Raw genomic sequence first — 14,266 nt, 5'->3', positions numbered from 1 at the left:
TTTACATATATTATTGAAATCCTATGTGTTGTCAGAAATGTCTTATTTGATCTTAACCCTTTGTTTCCTCGGCTGTTTTTGGAAATACTGTGCAACTCTTTCCTACTAGATAACGGTCTTTCTGATATTTTGAACAGTAAATTGTTTAAATAGATTGGTTTAAATTATTACTGCTTTTATTACTTAGCATACAACTGAAATGAATAGCTGATGCTGCAAAGCTATTGTTTCCTGCATGGTGTTTTAAAGGCTTCACTGCAACAAGCCCAGTGAGATACTTAAGTGGATGTTGAGAATATTCTGAAGGTTTGTCTGTGTCCCTATAGCTAGGTATACAGAGGAAAGTATGCACCTGGTGTGCGTTGAGGTTGAAGTTTAATGCCTAAAACTGGAAGATACAGTTTTGCTGCTGCTCTTTAAGTAAGTAGCTACTTTTCATAAAAGTAATGAAGAGTTTCACATCTTCACTTAAAAAGCAAAATAATAAAAATGAGGATGTCTGAAGGGTTCTCCCTGCTCCTTCCTCCCCGTATATGTGGAGCAATATTTAAGAAGTAGACTATTCTGTGAAGTTTAACCATATCATAAAAAATGGTGTTTTCTCTCGCACTAGTTGAAACTGATTTTTGATTATGGCATGATAGGTGTTCTAGTGTTTTCTCTGAGACGTTTTTGTGAATAAAGCTCAGTTCAGGACAGTAAATGTTATTGCGAATAGGTACCCTTAGCCCAGGTGGTACAACTTTAAAGAACACTTTTAGAAGTTAAGAATGGAGGAGATAATTAAATTTTGTGCTGCTCAGCTCCCATATGGCATTGACTCTTCTGTTTAGATTAGTCCAAGGGGATGAAACTGTTCCTGTTCCAGCTGTTTTGCTTCTAACTCCTTTTTCTTCCTGTTGCTGTTGATGTTCATGAATACAATTAATATATATTAGATGCCTGTCTGTACTATTGACTTATTTTGGCTCTGGAACTTTGTTTAAAAATTTAGATTTCTGGGGGGAAAAAGGCAAAGGGTTAATAGAAAAATGTTTATTACATTCATTTGTCTTAGAACTGTAAAGTAATGAAAATTGCACATAAAGCCTGTTAATTTTCATCAAACTGCTGTTTGCTACCCACCCTTGTATATTTGATTTATTTTTACTTCAGTTGCATTAGTATACTTCTCTTTTTCTGTCTGTTGACTTAAAAAAGATGGTATTATTTAGGAAATACTGAGGTTAACTCCCTTTTTGTCTTTAAATACAAATCATTTTGCATTTCTCCTGTCTCCATTTTCTCCTTGCAGTTAGGCAGTGATGGATTAGAATTAGGCTGCAGCACAGATTGGGAAAATCTCCCAGCATCCTCTTCCTGCAGAGGCATCAGCTACCAGCATTGACTGTAGCTGCTGCCACTCTAATTGACATTTCTTTTAAATTCAGCTATGGAGAGCTCTTATGTTGCCAGCTGCTGGCTTGTGAACTTTTATCTTTTTATTCTTTTTGCTTCATAACTAATTAATGAAACCTCATGCGTATTGAGAAATAAAATAGAGAATCAGTTCTCTCTTTATGCTTTTTTCCTGTCTTTTTTTTTGTGTGGTGGAAAACGAACAGAGTGAAAGAAGCAGCACTTATTTTTACATAAGGACTATATTTACTCACCTGAAGTTAATTGAATTAACCCTGTAAGTATATTATCTCTGCCTTCTAGTCTCTGAAATCACAATTGTGGTAGTCAAATTTATGGGGGTTTATCTGGGAAAATTTAATTTGGCAGGTATGTTGTCCATTTTAAAAATATTTGGTAGTTTAGGTGGAGTTCTTTCAAGAGAAGGTAAAATGATGTATTCAGGATGGGTTTATGAAATAATTGTTTTTCCTCTGCACTTTGCGGTGGTGAACAATGCTTTCAGCAAGCAGCAGCTTTCCTGCTGATGTCAGTGCTTAATCAGCTAGGATGCTGTAGGTTGTAGAACACTGCAAGGTGTGTATATTGGGATGCTGCTCTTGAAAATGTGGTAATTTAAGGACAGTATCAGACTTAGTCATTTTCTGCATTGTACAGTACCTCTTCCTGTCTTGGTAGCTGTGATGATTTAACTGTTTGAGGTTATATAATTGTTTAATTTAAATATAAATAATTTACTTTATGGGATGCAGTTTTGTGGGGGGTTTTTAAAAGACTAAATGTTAAGCATAATACTGTGTGTTTTAGAGATTTTAGTAATTTAAGGTCTGCAATATTAACTGTAAATTTACTGTGTAATAAATTCCTATGAATTGTTTTGAAGTTAGGAAGAATGGTCTTATTAGTAGGACTGCTCTGTCCTAATTGTCTGTCTGGATCTGAGCCAATATTTGTGTGACGCAGTGTTAGTCCCATAAACATCTGGCCTGATCTGGTGTCCTACTTGCTGAATGATTTATTTTTCACTTTTTCCTAGAGAGATAAGTGGAATTTTAATGCGTTTTGTATAAAACTGTCAACAAGATGTCATTGTTATTTATACATGCTAGCTTATTTCAGGAGGATTTTTTTTTGAAATTTTTCTTGTCAGCGTATCTTATTTAGACCTACTCTTTATGGGAAATCTTAAACTTTGTGTGTGTGAATCTATATTTACTTGTACATACATAGTGTACTAAGTTTTTGCTATATCACTCTTAGAAATATTTGAATGTTCATTTTTGCTGCTAAGTAGTGTCTGTATTGACCTCAGCTGGATTATTTAATATAAACTATTACTCTGATAAGGGTTATGCAAACACAGTAAATTCTGAGTTTAACTGCAAAGATATCATGTTAAAACATAAGTCTAAAATACTGTGGAATCACTGAGTTTACTAATAAATCTGATAACAATTAGCCTTTTACACTGCTTTGTGTTGCATCATCAGAGCCTACACACTGACAGCATTTTTGTTAGTGTAACAATGTAAAGCAGATTTTTCACCTACTTGCAGACCAGCACTGGTTGTGCATTGTTGCTTTCTCCCCTTTGTCAAACTGTGGTCACTTCTAAATACCAGTGTTTAGGATTGCATTTATTTAGCAAGGCTGTGTTGAATGCTGGCATAGGTTGATAAGCTTGAATAGGATTATTTCACAATCATTTTGATGACTATACACTGGAGATAAATTATACGTGCGTGTTCACAGAGGTAAATAGTAACCCAGGTAGCTGCCATGTGTCTTGTTTGTTCTCACAATATGGCTGATTCATTATGGAAAATTTGCGCCTTGTTTACTGTACATGCGCAGCACAGTTTGTTACTGAATTTGTGAAAGTAAAGAACTTGGCGTCAGATGAAGCTGTTGATGTTTTATTCTCCCCTTTTAAGCTGTATAAACACTTGACTCAATTGACTGTTGGCTCACCGAATCTGATTAATGATCATTTGAAATTACCTGCTTGTGAATGCCTCTGTTTTTCCTTTAAAAAAAAAAAAAAAAAAAAAAACCTGTTGTCTGTATTTTCAGAGGAGTGGAGTGTGGTATTGGGAGTGGTGGTTTCCAGTCAGCCTGCAAGATGAGTTTGCTCTTGCCGTTTTATTTCCTTTAGCATTCAGGATTCAAGCACATGACAATCTGCCTTGGTTGTCTTCCTTTTGTGCTTATTCAGTTGCTTTGTTTTATCTGTAGAGTAGTAATAATACATGAGGATACAGCAGTCAGGTTTTTTGTGGTGTGCAGATATTGCCTTGATAATAAATATCAAGGTTAACGTGTTCCACATTTTCCATATAAAACACCATCAGGAAAGTTGGAGAGTGAGTCTGTCTGTCTGTCTCTGTCTCTCAGAAAGTTTATATAAGAATTCTGCTGTGAATTACTAAAGATAAGGAGTCTGAAATGGTAGAATGGTATAAAATAGATTTTTTTGTTTGTTTGTTTGTGGTTTTTTTTTTTTTTTTTTTACTGCCTGTAAATGTTTGGAAGCAAAAATATTTGATCACTTATATTCACTTCCCAGATTTTCATAGGCACTGGGCTGCTTTCTATATAGTACAAAAACAATCCTATTCCTACTTCTAAGTTGGAGACCAAGACTAGTCTCACACAAAGAATGTAAAGCAGTATTGGTCTCTTGTTGTGGGTGATCTGATCATGTGTCAGTCTGGCAATTTAGGTTTAATCTAAGACTAAGAATTTAAGACTTCTAAGAAGAGATTTTTATTTGTTTGCTTTGAAGTTCCTTGTGTACTTGAGGTTTTTAAGTACCCTTCATTCATAAGAAAATTCCGGTAACTCCAGTTACCTTCATGGTTTTGCCAAAATACCAAGTTGTGTAAACTAATAAGGTTTAAACTAAGTTGCCATTTGTAGTTTTGTGAGGGGGTTTTGTTTGTTTTTGATTTGTTCTATAAACATGGCCATTGTTCAATGGGCCATAATATGGTACTATTTCAGAGTTATTTCTGCCTGTTTGCGAAGTGGGCTAAAACACACTGGATAGTTTTGGTACCAATTGAGCTGTCTTAAATGAATGTTCAGCACACAAACTACAGTGTGCCATAGTGAAGTTCTGAAACTGTGAAGACATACCTTCAAATAAATTATTTTATTAAATCTGTTTTATATTGGCATGAAGTTTTGATAACACTTCCCATAAGCTGATAACAATTCTGTTGAATCTGTACACTGCAGGCTTTATATATTTAAAATTCATGTTTCTCATAAGAAGCGATGTGTGCAGAATGAATGTAGAATTTGCTGTGGAAATAAACTATGGCTAGTGGATTTATTGTATAGATTAAAAAAAACCATGTATTGCTATGTTGATCAGATAGCTGCAGCTTGTAAATATTCTTTACTACTGATGACTATAATCTAGGCTAGGGAGCAATTTATGTAAGCTGGAGATCATTTATTAACTTACAGACGTATGTCTTAAGTTTCTTCTGTTGGGTGATTATAAGTGGCATTGCCATTGTGAGTTGCAGTCTGGATTTCAAATGAAATTTTGAAAGTGGTTCCAAAAATCTTCTGTTTATCTGATAGTGAACTGTTGCTGTTGCTCACATGATCTTGCATCTTTCCTAGCTGGTTTTTAAATTAACTTTTGGGTTCATAGTTCTCTTTGTTCATAATTAGGAAGTGATTGGCAATATAAAATATTCATATCTAATGTAAATGATTTAACATGCTTTAATTCCAGATAGCTGCAAGAAATGTTTAGATTCAAGATTTCACATTTTTTGAATTGTTCTCCAGATGGAAAGAATGCAGATACCTCCTGCTAGCATGCATACAGATAAAAAGGAAAATTCTAGGAATTTGAAAATGTTACAATGTTTGAAAAATATTTTTTCATTTTGGTTTAAAGAAACAAATGCTTCAAAGATTCTTCCTTTGAGAAGCCTTCCATAAGTGTTAAAGGCCGCTCTTCTGCTAAAGTAGTTATTTCTTGGGAAAGTATTCTTTTTGATGCAGTGCTTTTTGTTTTCTTGATTCTTGCCATCAAAATTGGGTCCTTTCTACACGCTTCAATTTTAGAAGTGAATATTTTCACTCTTTTTTATTTTAATTAAAATAAATATACATCTTTAATGTGGGAATCTTAAAATTAAGTTGTTATTGCTAGTTTTACATTTTTTAGGGTTGTGTTTCCTCAGGAAAAATGTTGCATTGCTCCCACTAATAAGTTGAAATATTTCCAGTAACTGTAGCCCAGTGAAGCTTGCTTTAGAAAGAACAGCAGCTATGCAGAACCTAGTAGCTGGCAATTAAATGTTATTTATCAGCTGAGGTTGATTATTGTGGCTGTGTTGTAAAAGAGCCAATAAATGGTTGTAGAAGTTTAACAGCAAAATTCTGCAATCCCTACTCATGTGAAGTAGTGCTTACACATTCGAACACAACTGATGTTGATTTTAAAAAAGAAAAAAAAAAGTGATGTAGAATCTAGTCTTAAATATGTGATTTTTAAATTGTGGAAAATGTAGCTAAATTAAAAGTAGATTTTACTGCAATTTCCAGTCCCTGAATCCCCTTTCCTGAAAAATGTTTGTAGGTCATTGCAGCAGGGGTGATCATATAGCAGACTAAATTTCCAACAGGTAAAAATACAGTAGCATATATCAAGTTACGTTTAACTTCAGCTATGTAACTGCCTTCCCAGAAATCCTTTTACACTGAGCCATGATGTGGACAAATAATTGTTCCAGCCTAACTCATTAAATGTTTGAAAAACTTTCTCCTAAATACTATTGTAATGACTTTTTTTTCTTGTCATTTGTTTTAGTAAATAAACTGTTACCTGTTTAATTCCATTCTATTAATCTGTTGAAGAAAAGGAAAGAGGCTGATTAAGTTGCAAACTATTTGACACTTTAAATCATTAATGCTGTTGCTTTATGTACCTGCTGAGGATTGTAATTCTGATAGTGAATATTCCAATTTATATTAGGGTTTTTAAGTCAGTATTCTTTTTCTCCATTTCTATTGCAGCTTCACATAGTTGATTACAACAGCTTATTTAAAGCTGCTAATAGTTTCCATAATAGTTTCCTACTGGCTATCCCCACTTTATTGGAACACTTTCATGGATAATTCAGACCAAAACTCAAAATATATAAGCTATTGCTGAAATTCAAAACCACATTTGTTTTTTTCTAATAAAAAAATTGAAATAGTAGTGAGATGAAAGATACCTTTTCCCATCATACATTTTTTTTTCCAAGTTATCAGTAAAGTACCTAGACAGGAACATAGTGACATTTTATTCCCTTTGTAATAAGGCATTATGTATGTGTGTATTACACCCAAAGTAGTACATTTTTCTTTTCCTTTTTCATTCAGTAGTGAACTGCATTCACCTGCGTGTAAAATCCAGAGTAATTCTATTGATGTAGTGTTAATTTAATTCAGGATAAAATATGTACTTATCTATGATGATAAAATGTGTTAATTTTCTGTCAACTCTAGGAAGCTGTATGTGGAAGTAGGGAGAAAATGACCTTGCTGGAATAGACTGAGTCAACAGGAGAAGAACATGAGTCAAAAAAAGAATGCAAGTCAGCACTTTTCATGAGAGTTCATGTTATTGCAGCAAAGTGTCTTTTTATTCCCAATACCTGTTTTCTAATGAACTTTGTTAAATTTCATATCTGGCCAAAAGGTGTTATGTGCATGCATCTCTCTCTTTATATGGCTGTCTGATATGAAAAAAGGGGGAAAAAAAGGAAAAAAAGAAAAGAAAAAAAAAAAGGAAAGAAAGAGCACTATTTTGCACTGTATTGGAATGTTGTTTTTCACTTTTAAAAAAGTTTTTAATGAGGTAATGAACTGAGTGCTTGGAAAGATGAAAGGAAGAAAAAGACATTGAGCTTTGACTTTGATTCAGACAAGTGGTGCAAATAGAAAGTTACCTTTTGGTTTGAGGAGAAATTTTAAGACAGTTCTTCAGCAGTGGGTGCTTGAATTTGATGTCCTGGGCATGGTCTTCAACCTCAACGCATCTGCCCTGTGGAGCAGTATTCATATGGCTCTACCAGAGAATAATGGTATTTGTATAATTGCATCCATATGACAGTGCACAGACAGATTTGGTTTCTATTTCCTGTGGATATATTGGACTTTTTCACTGTCTACTAACTTGTTGTAGAAATTGGTCTGCGATGTTCTGGAAGGAGGGAAATTTTGCTTTTCCTGAGCCTCTGCATAGAAATACTCTTTGTCTGCCAGCGAAGACAGCCCAGTACAGACGACTGTTCATAGTTCCTCTGCATTATAAGTAGCAGGTCATCATTAGTTCAGAGTTCTCTGCCCACCTCAAAGTTAGCTAAGATGCTGTGAAGAAAGACAGCCAGAAGGTCAATTTGTCCTCTGCAATTTTGAAGACTTTATTAATTTAATGTGGCCAGTAGGATTTATACCATAAGATACTTAGGGCAGACATTGCTTCAGTGCTAGTCACAAAATAATTTTAGTGCATAAATATGAGAGGGGGAGTAAAGACTTGTTCTTGCCATCTGGTAAATCTCAGCTTTGATTACTTTTTTTAGTAATCAGTACACATTTATAACAAATGAATCCCGTGTGTGTGTGTTTTGTTTTTTTTTTCCTGTTTTTTAATTCTTAGAATGCAAGAAGCCATTTATGTTAGCTGGAAAGACAGAGCAAGTGGAATGGATAAATTAACCAGGCATGTACTAAGTGAGTGAAATTTGCTTCTGGGAAAGTGAGATTACAAAAGCGCTGGAACATACAGAACAAGTGATTGTATGTTATTAAGTAACTAACTCGGGTCCTTATTCACATACAAGAAACAAAACACAGCATCTAAATCCAGATATGTAAAAATGAGTCTCTTGAAAGATCTTGGAATTAGCTAATAAAATTGATTATTTCACAAAACTTAGTCATTATAAATGAACCTTTTGTGTTACTTACTGCTGTTCTGTGGTGATATACTGTTTAAGCCAATAATTAAAGACAACATGTATAAACATATGTAAATTTCTCTACTGGTTGCATAAAGTATTTTAATTTGGAAAAATTCATTCAAGTATTCAGAGTCTGAATCCACTAAAATACAATTTTGTTGTTTCCATTTAATATTTTCTTGATAAACATTTTAATTGTATCTTAGTGAGTAGGAAGGATAGGATCATAAGCATACTTATTTCTGATAACTGTTACTGTGGTTCATAGGAAACCTTTAACCACTTGTATAGATTTAATATGAAATGCTAAATATGCTGTTTTGCCAACTAATAGACAGGGTGTTTCCTATCTACATTCTTTGGTTCTATTGATCCAGACTTTGGAAGGACCTTTGGTAGTATGAACAGTTGTTAAAATCTGAGGTCTTGGCAGGTACTAAACTAAATACTCAGCCAGATTATTTTGTTTTTTGGATTTCAAAACTAAAATATGCAAAATATAAAATGTGTTGGGAGTCCTCTTCAAAATTTTTCTTTCTAAATTAAAGACATAGGAGGTGTGAATTTGTGATGTAGAAAGGTACATGTATTCTGTGTCTCTCATAAAGGACTTTCTCGGTTTGCAGTTTCATTTTGCAGAAAAGAATGGGGGAAAATGTGTGGTGGAATTGGATGACAAAGAGATTTACATTTATGATATTCTGTCTACTGCTCTCATTTTTCAAAGATTATTAAGGCTAGATCTTAGACATGTGAAGTCCCCAGTTAATTTCAGTGCAGGTAACATCACAGTGACATAAAACCTTGTGCACTGAAACATGAAGAATAAAGTTCTTAAACCCTACATGAACTACTGCAAATGGCCACTTTCTGATAAAGATAAATGAGTACAGCTGATACACTGAATGACTACTGCCACTTCCCTTTTCCCCTAGTCAAGGAAAAGCCAAATGGAAAGAATCCATCAGAAGAGAGAGGCCAAAATCTAAGAGGTGAAGCAAACCTCATTAAAAGGAGTAACCAGAAGTTGTGCATGATCTTGTTGAATTTATAATGAAAATGGTAGCTCATTTTGTAGTCTCATTGTTACTACTCTTTTTTCCCTATTACAATTTGTCATTGAGAGATGAGATTCAGAAATTGTTGCATAGAATATGTGGTAGGGGAAAACTGAAAAGGAAGTATATGGATTTACTCAAGTATACTTCTCTCATTGAGTAGCTTCAATTACCAACTAGCTTGTGAAGACAATTCACACAGGCTTCTATGTCAAAATGATTTAGGACTTGGAGAGGAGGGGAAAAAAAAAAGTGTCAGGGGGCATTTTAGTTAAGTAGTTTCCAAGCTCTTGGTTTAAATAAATCCACTGTATTTATATTTACATGCACACTGGAAAGTTTTCTGAATAAGGAATAAAAAACTATAATTTTATAATGGAGCTACTTTGTAAAAAATGAATGTCTAGATAAAAGGTTCAGTAGAATTAGCCAGTGCAGTCTGGTGAATTTTACCCCAATGTTCTGTATTTTCCAGGCACTGTAAGATATGAAGAGCAGCCCACAAGTAATAACAAAAAACTCTCTTTTTTTATTTGTCTGCAGCAGGAAAAAGGATACCTTACCTGAAGGATTTTAATTTATTACTGGGACGTGTGTAGTTTATACATAGACCTAAATAAAGTTGCTGTATAGTAACTTCCCTGAAATATTATAAAAAAACAAAACAAAACAAACCCAAGTTAGATGTCTAGCTTAAGGATGTTTAAATGAGAGAACATAAATCAGTACTGGCAACAGGGCAGTATTTCATTAGTGTTGTAGGCCAGAGATCAAGAGAACAGAAAAGTACTAGATGTGCTCTCCAGTACCTGTGCATGTTGCATGCTAATAAAGATTTCAGTACCTGTGCCTATGCAGCAGTGTAAACATGGGCAGGAGTCCTAGTTCCCCATGAACTCACCTGGGACTACATGCTGGAATGAAAACTGGGTGTGCTGACCCATTGGTGGGCAAACCTTAAGCACATATGAAAAAAGGAAGCCACACTGCTGGTAAGTCTCTTGTTCTGTTTGACTGGATCCCCAGGGTACCTCCTGTCTGCTGACAGCACGCTGCTTTTGTTAGAAACCTGAAGATCAAGGCTGCATGTTGCATAGAGAGTATTACCTGCTGTGGAGCATGTGCACAGCCAAAGAATCTTCAGGATGTGAATGTTTGAGTAACTGATAATACCAGTTGAAACAGAACTGTTATTTTTACGCTTTTAAAAACTATAACAATGGGGAAATAGTTTTTTGCCACCTAAAATTACATAACATTTTAAATTGAGTACATAATCAAGTTGAATTCCAGTATGGGAGAAAATAAAGATTTTAAAATTTGTGTTAAAATTATTTTTGGCAACAGTCGGATGATAAAACTACCAGATTTCAATTTTTTCCTTTCTGTTATCATAGAGTAGGCGTTAACTATAATGGAGAAAGCTAAGTTCTGGTTAGCATGAAATGTGCTTCTGTGTGGAAGAAACCATAAATTTCTTAGGAAGTGGTCAACAGTGTAATTCTTGAACCCTGGGAAGTGTACAATGCATTGATAATGCTGTGCTTTACTGGAGTGCACTTGCTGAATGTTTCTAATGCATTTGTTTTCTCATCCTAATGGTTGTGATCTTCTGTTGCATTTTCCCAGCTGAACAAAGTAGAGATACACAAAATGCATTGCAGAACTGACGTAAGAAGATTCTGCCATAGAGTGAAATTCTTGTAAACTGTATTTTGTTAGTTTTCTGTTGGACTTCTGTTTAAGTCCAGCTCAAAGAATGAAGAAATGTGACTTCTATATGTGTACAAAGCCATAGTGACATGTGTTGAAATGTCTTTTACTTGTTTAAAGGGTTAAACTTCTAAAAGCTGTTGGTCCATAAAACAGGGACCTGATTTTTTCAGAAGAGCTTTCTGAGGTAAAAAATAAACAAGAGGCAGTATTTGCAAATACTTTGGAAAACTGGTTCCTTCCTATTTCAGTACTCAGATGGTCACTGAACTGTTTTCAAAGGTGACCTGACTGTGGTACTAGAGCACTTTAGAGTAGGTCTGGAGGACTTCTGGATGCCTTTTCACATTTTGTTTAACCTGGAGTTCAACCTTGCCTTTAGTGCTTACTACCAGATAGTCATACGATTGACTTCAGTGCATCCTGTTTGTTATTAGTATAGTTTACAAAATTGGAGTCTTGAAGTGTGTGGTCGTTCTTTTGCAAGCATATTGTTTTCTGTTTCAAAGGACTCTGGGCCAGTCCCCTTGCTATAGCAAGAATTTATCGTGAAATCATATCTACCTCTTCTCAGAAATGAGTTCAGCACAGCTCTCCAAGTCAGCCACCATTGCTCTTTTATTTATGAAAAAGGTGTGGATAGGTGGTAAAGGCTTCTGGTCTTGCTTTCTTTCCTTTCTCTATTTCCAGAGGAAAGGAAAGGAAAGGAACAGGAAAGGGTTTGGTAGTTCAGTGTGTGAAGGTAAGGGTTGATTTACCACAATGCTAATTGGGATCTTGCAATCAAATATGTAAGACAGAAGTTAAATTCATTATCTCCTCTGAAGTATTCAATTTCTGTAGATTTCTTAAATTGTTATTGTGAATCTAGTGGACTTTAGGAGTTACTGCTATAGTTGTGTACTTTGTTAATGCATGGGAAACTCAGATCCCATTTATAAGGTATTTTTCTAATGGTCTTGGTTGCAGGAAAAGGTTTTGAAAGCTAGAGATTGGAATGCTCTGAAGGTGTAGGCCAGAAATCAGTTTAAAAAGGGAGGTCATGGTTAGCTTATTAACCCTGTAGTTGAAGATGGAAACATTGATTTCCTATTCTGCTGTGTGAATTGTGTACAATTCTGGATTTGCCTTAATTCCGTTCTGTGCTGTAGGGGGAAACGTATCCTTGCTTTCAGTGGTGTGAAGAGGAAGTAAATAAAGATTTTGAAGCATACAAGTGATGGTTGTAGTGGGTCATATAATTACTTAGCATAACTACTCTATGTAAGCTTTTTTTCTTAATCTCCAAAAAAACCCTAAGGCTATGGATGGGCTTTTTAAAATTAATGTGTAGAATAAATACAGACTCTATAATGATGAGTATAGTAGCAATACAGAAGAAGATATTATATATACTGGCCAGTATGCTCCCTTAAACCCTGCCAGTAGCTCTATATAAAGAATTGCGTAGGCCAAATTTTCCATTTTAAGAATGTGGCACAGATTAAATTGACGAAAAAAAAATTTTTTTTTTCAGAGGCAAAAGGGGAAGGAGTATACTTGTATATGCAGGAAGTTTAATAAAACGAAACAAGATACAGAACCAGAGAAAAGACAATCAATAGAGGGTATTAAAGTCTGATTTTTTTTCATCTGATACAAGCAGCATAATAAGAGTTATAGAATACATTCGTGAAGTCAGGATTGTTTTGATTCATACCAAAACTTATATGGTTTAATTGTATCATACCTTGTTTCATTAAGCGAATGTGTTGGAAAGTTTTGAAGTGTTATCAACAATATACTGTGAATATCAGAATTAATGAGCTATCAGAATTAATGAGCTATCTAATAAATGTTGCAAATTATCAGTTGAAACAAAGTTTCTAGATGTGTGAAACAGAGGACAAAGAATGTTTTCAAAATGGTAATCTGTCACTATATTAAGTAGCCCTAACAACCTATTTGTCATGTATCTGAAATGTATTATGTGGAAATTGGAGACTTTGCCTTCCCCGAGTTTTGTATTGGGCCTTAAGTTCTTGAAATAATTGTATTAGGAAGCTACTTAAAGTCAAAGTAGAGATCTGAATATATATATGCTTATATATATAAGCATATATGTGTGTGTGTGTGCTTGCATGTGCATATATATATACACACACGTATATATATAAGCACGCACACACACACATATTAAAAAAATATATTGTGAAGATTAATGGATAAGAAAAGAAATGATCTGATGGGCAATTCACAACTTTATAACAGAGTGCAGAATTTGCATCTTCTCTTGGGAGGCTCAAAGATAGATATCTATTAGTTTCAAAATCAGCTGAGTTAGAGATTTTTATCTCATTTATTTTACACAATAGACTGGATTTCTCAGGTACTGCCATTATGCAATAACAAAACATAGAGCTGGAGGTGTCATCTAGTGTTATCCCCATTTTCTACCCCAGAAGGAATACAGAAAGCAGAGATGATGTTTTTAAAGCTTTTGTAGGGTGGAGGAGTGGGAAAGTTGACTATTCTGTGTAAAAAGCTATCCGGTCATATACTTTTGTTTTGCTCTTCATCTATGAGTTTTACCTTCAGATTTAAAACAGCTGCACTCCTCTGTAGTTTCTATTATCTTTTAATTTCCTCCTTCAGGATACTTCTTTTCTGGTCAGCACTTAAATACTCTTTTATTGACATGATCTGTTGCTTACTGTTGTTTAATCTTACTTGGATAAAGCCCATTATAGAGCCTAAATCTGTTTTTAACCTGTAGACAAATTGTTTCTTCCAGTTCTGGCTGTGATGATTGAAGGCTGTGTAGCTTCTAGCTATTCACCACAACTGTGAATGTTCAGTTTGTTACTAGTTCTGCCTGTGGAGCAATTTATGAGGACTCTGTAATCTATCTCAGACAAAACTGTTTGAAGTAACAGTGTTATTAGATGGCTCCAATCTGAGCAAATGCAAGTGATTTTGTTTGAAGTGGACTAGGAAGAACAATGAAATAACTTATTTTGGCACAGCTGCGGGGTTGATAGCCTCTGACAGCACCATTTTGGGGCATTGCTGTTTGCAGAGTGTCTCTGTCTATTGCTTTACTTGAACAAAAAATATTACTTTGTTATCTCTATACAG

The 14,266-nt window shown here is 34.6% G+C and overlaps 1 protein-coding gene across 2 annotated transcripts in view; it reads left to right on the top strand.

Annotated features, from left to right (window-relative positions):
• TTC39B (tetratricopeptide repeat domain 39B) overlaps window positions 1-14,266 on the top strand; it is an 81,840-nt gene that overhangs the window by 40,473 nt on the left and 27,101 nt on the right. The gene's annotated exons all lie outside the window — the stretch shown is intronic.

The sequence above is a fragment of the Apteryx mantelli genome, chromosome Z (genome assembly GCF_036417845.1).
Source record: "Apteryx mantelli isolate bAptMan1 chromosome Z, bAptMan1.hap1, whole genome shotgun sequence".
Taxonomy (NCBI): Eukaryota; Metazoa; Chordata; class Aves; order Apterygiformes; family Apterygidae; genus Apteryx; species Apteryx mantelli.
The sequence above is the reverse complement of the archived record's forward strand: the minus strand, read 5'-3'. Positions and strand labels throughout refer to the sequence as shown.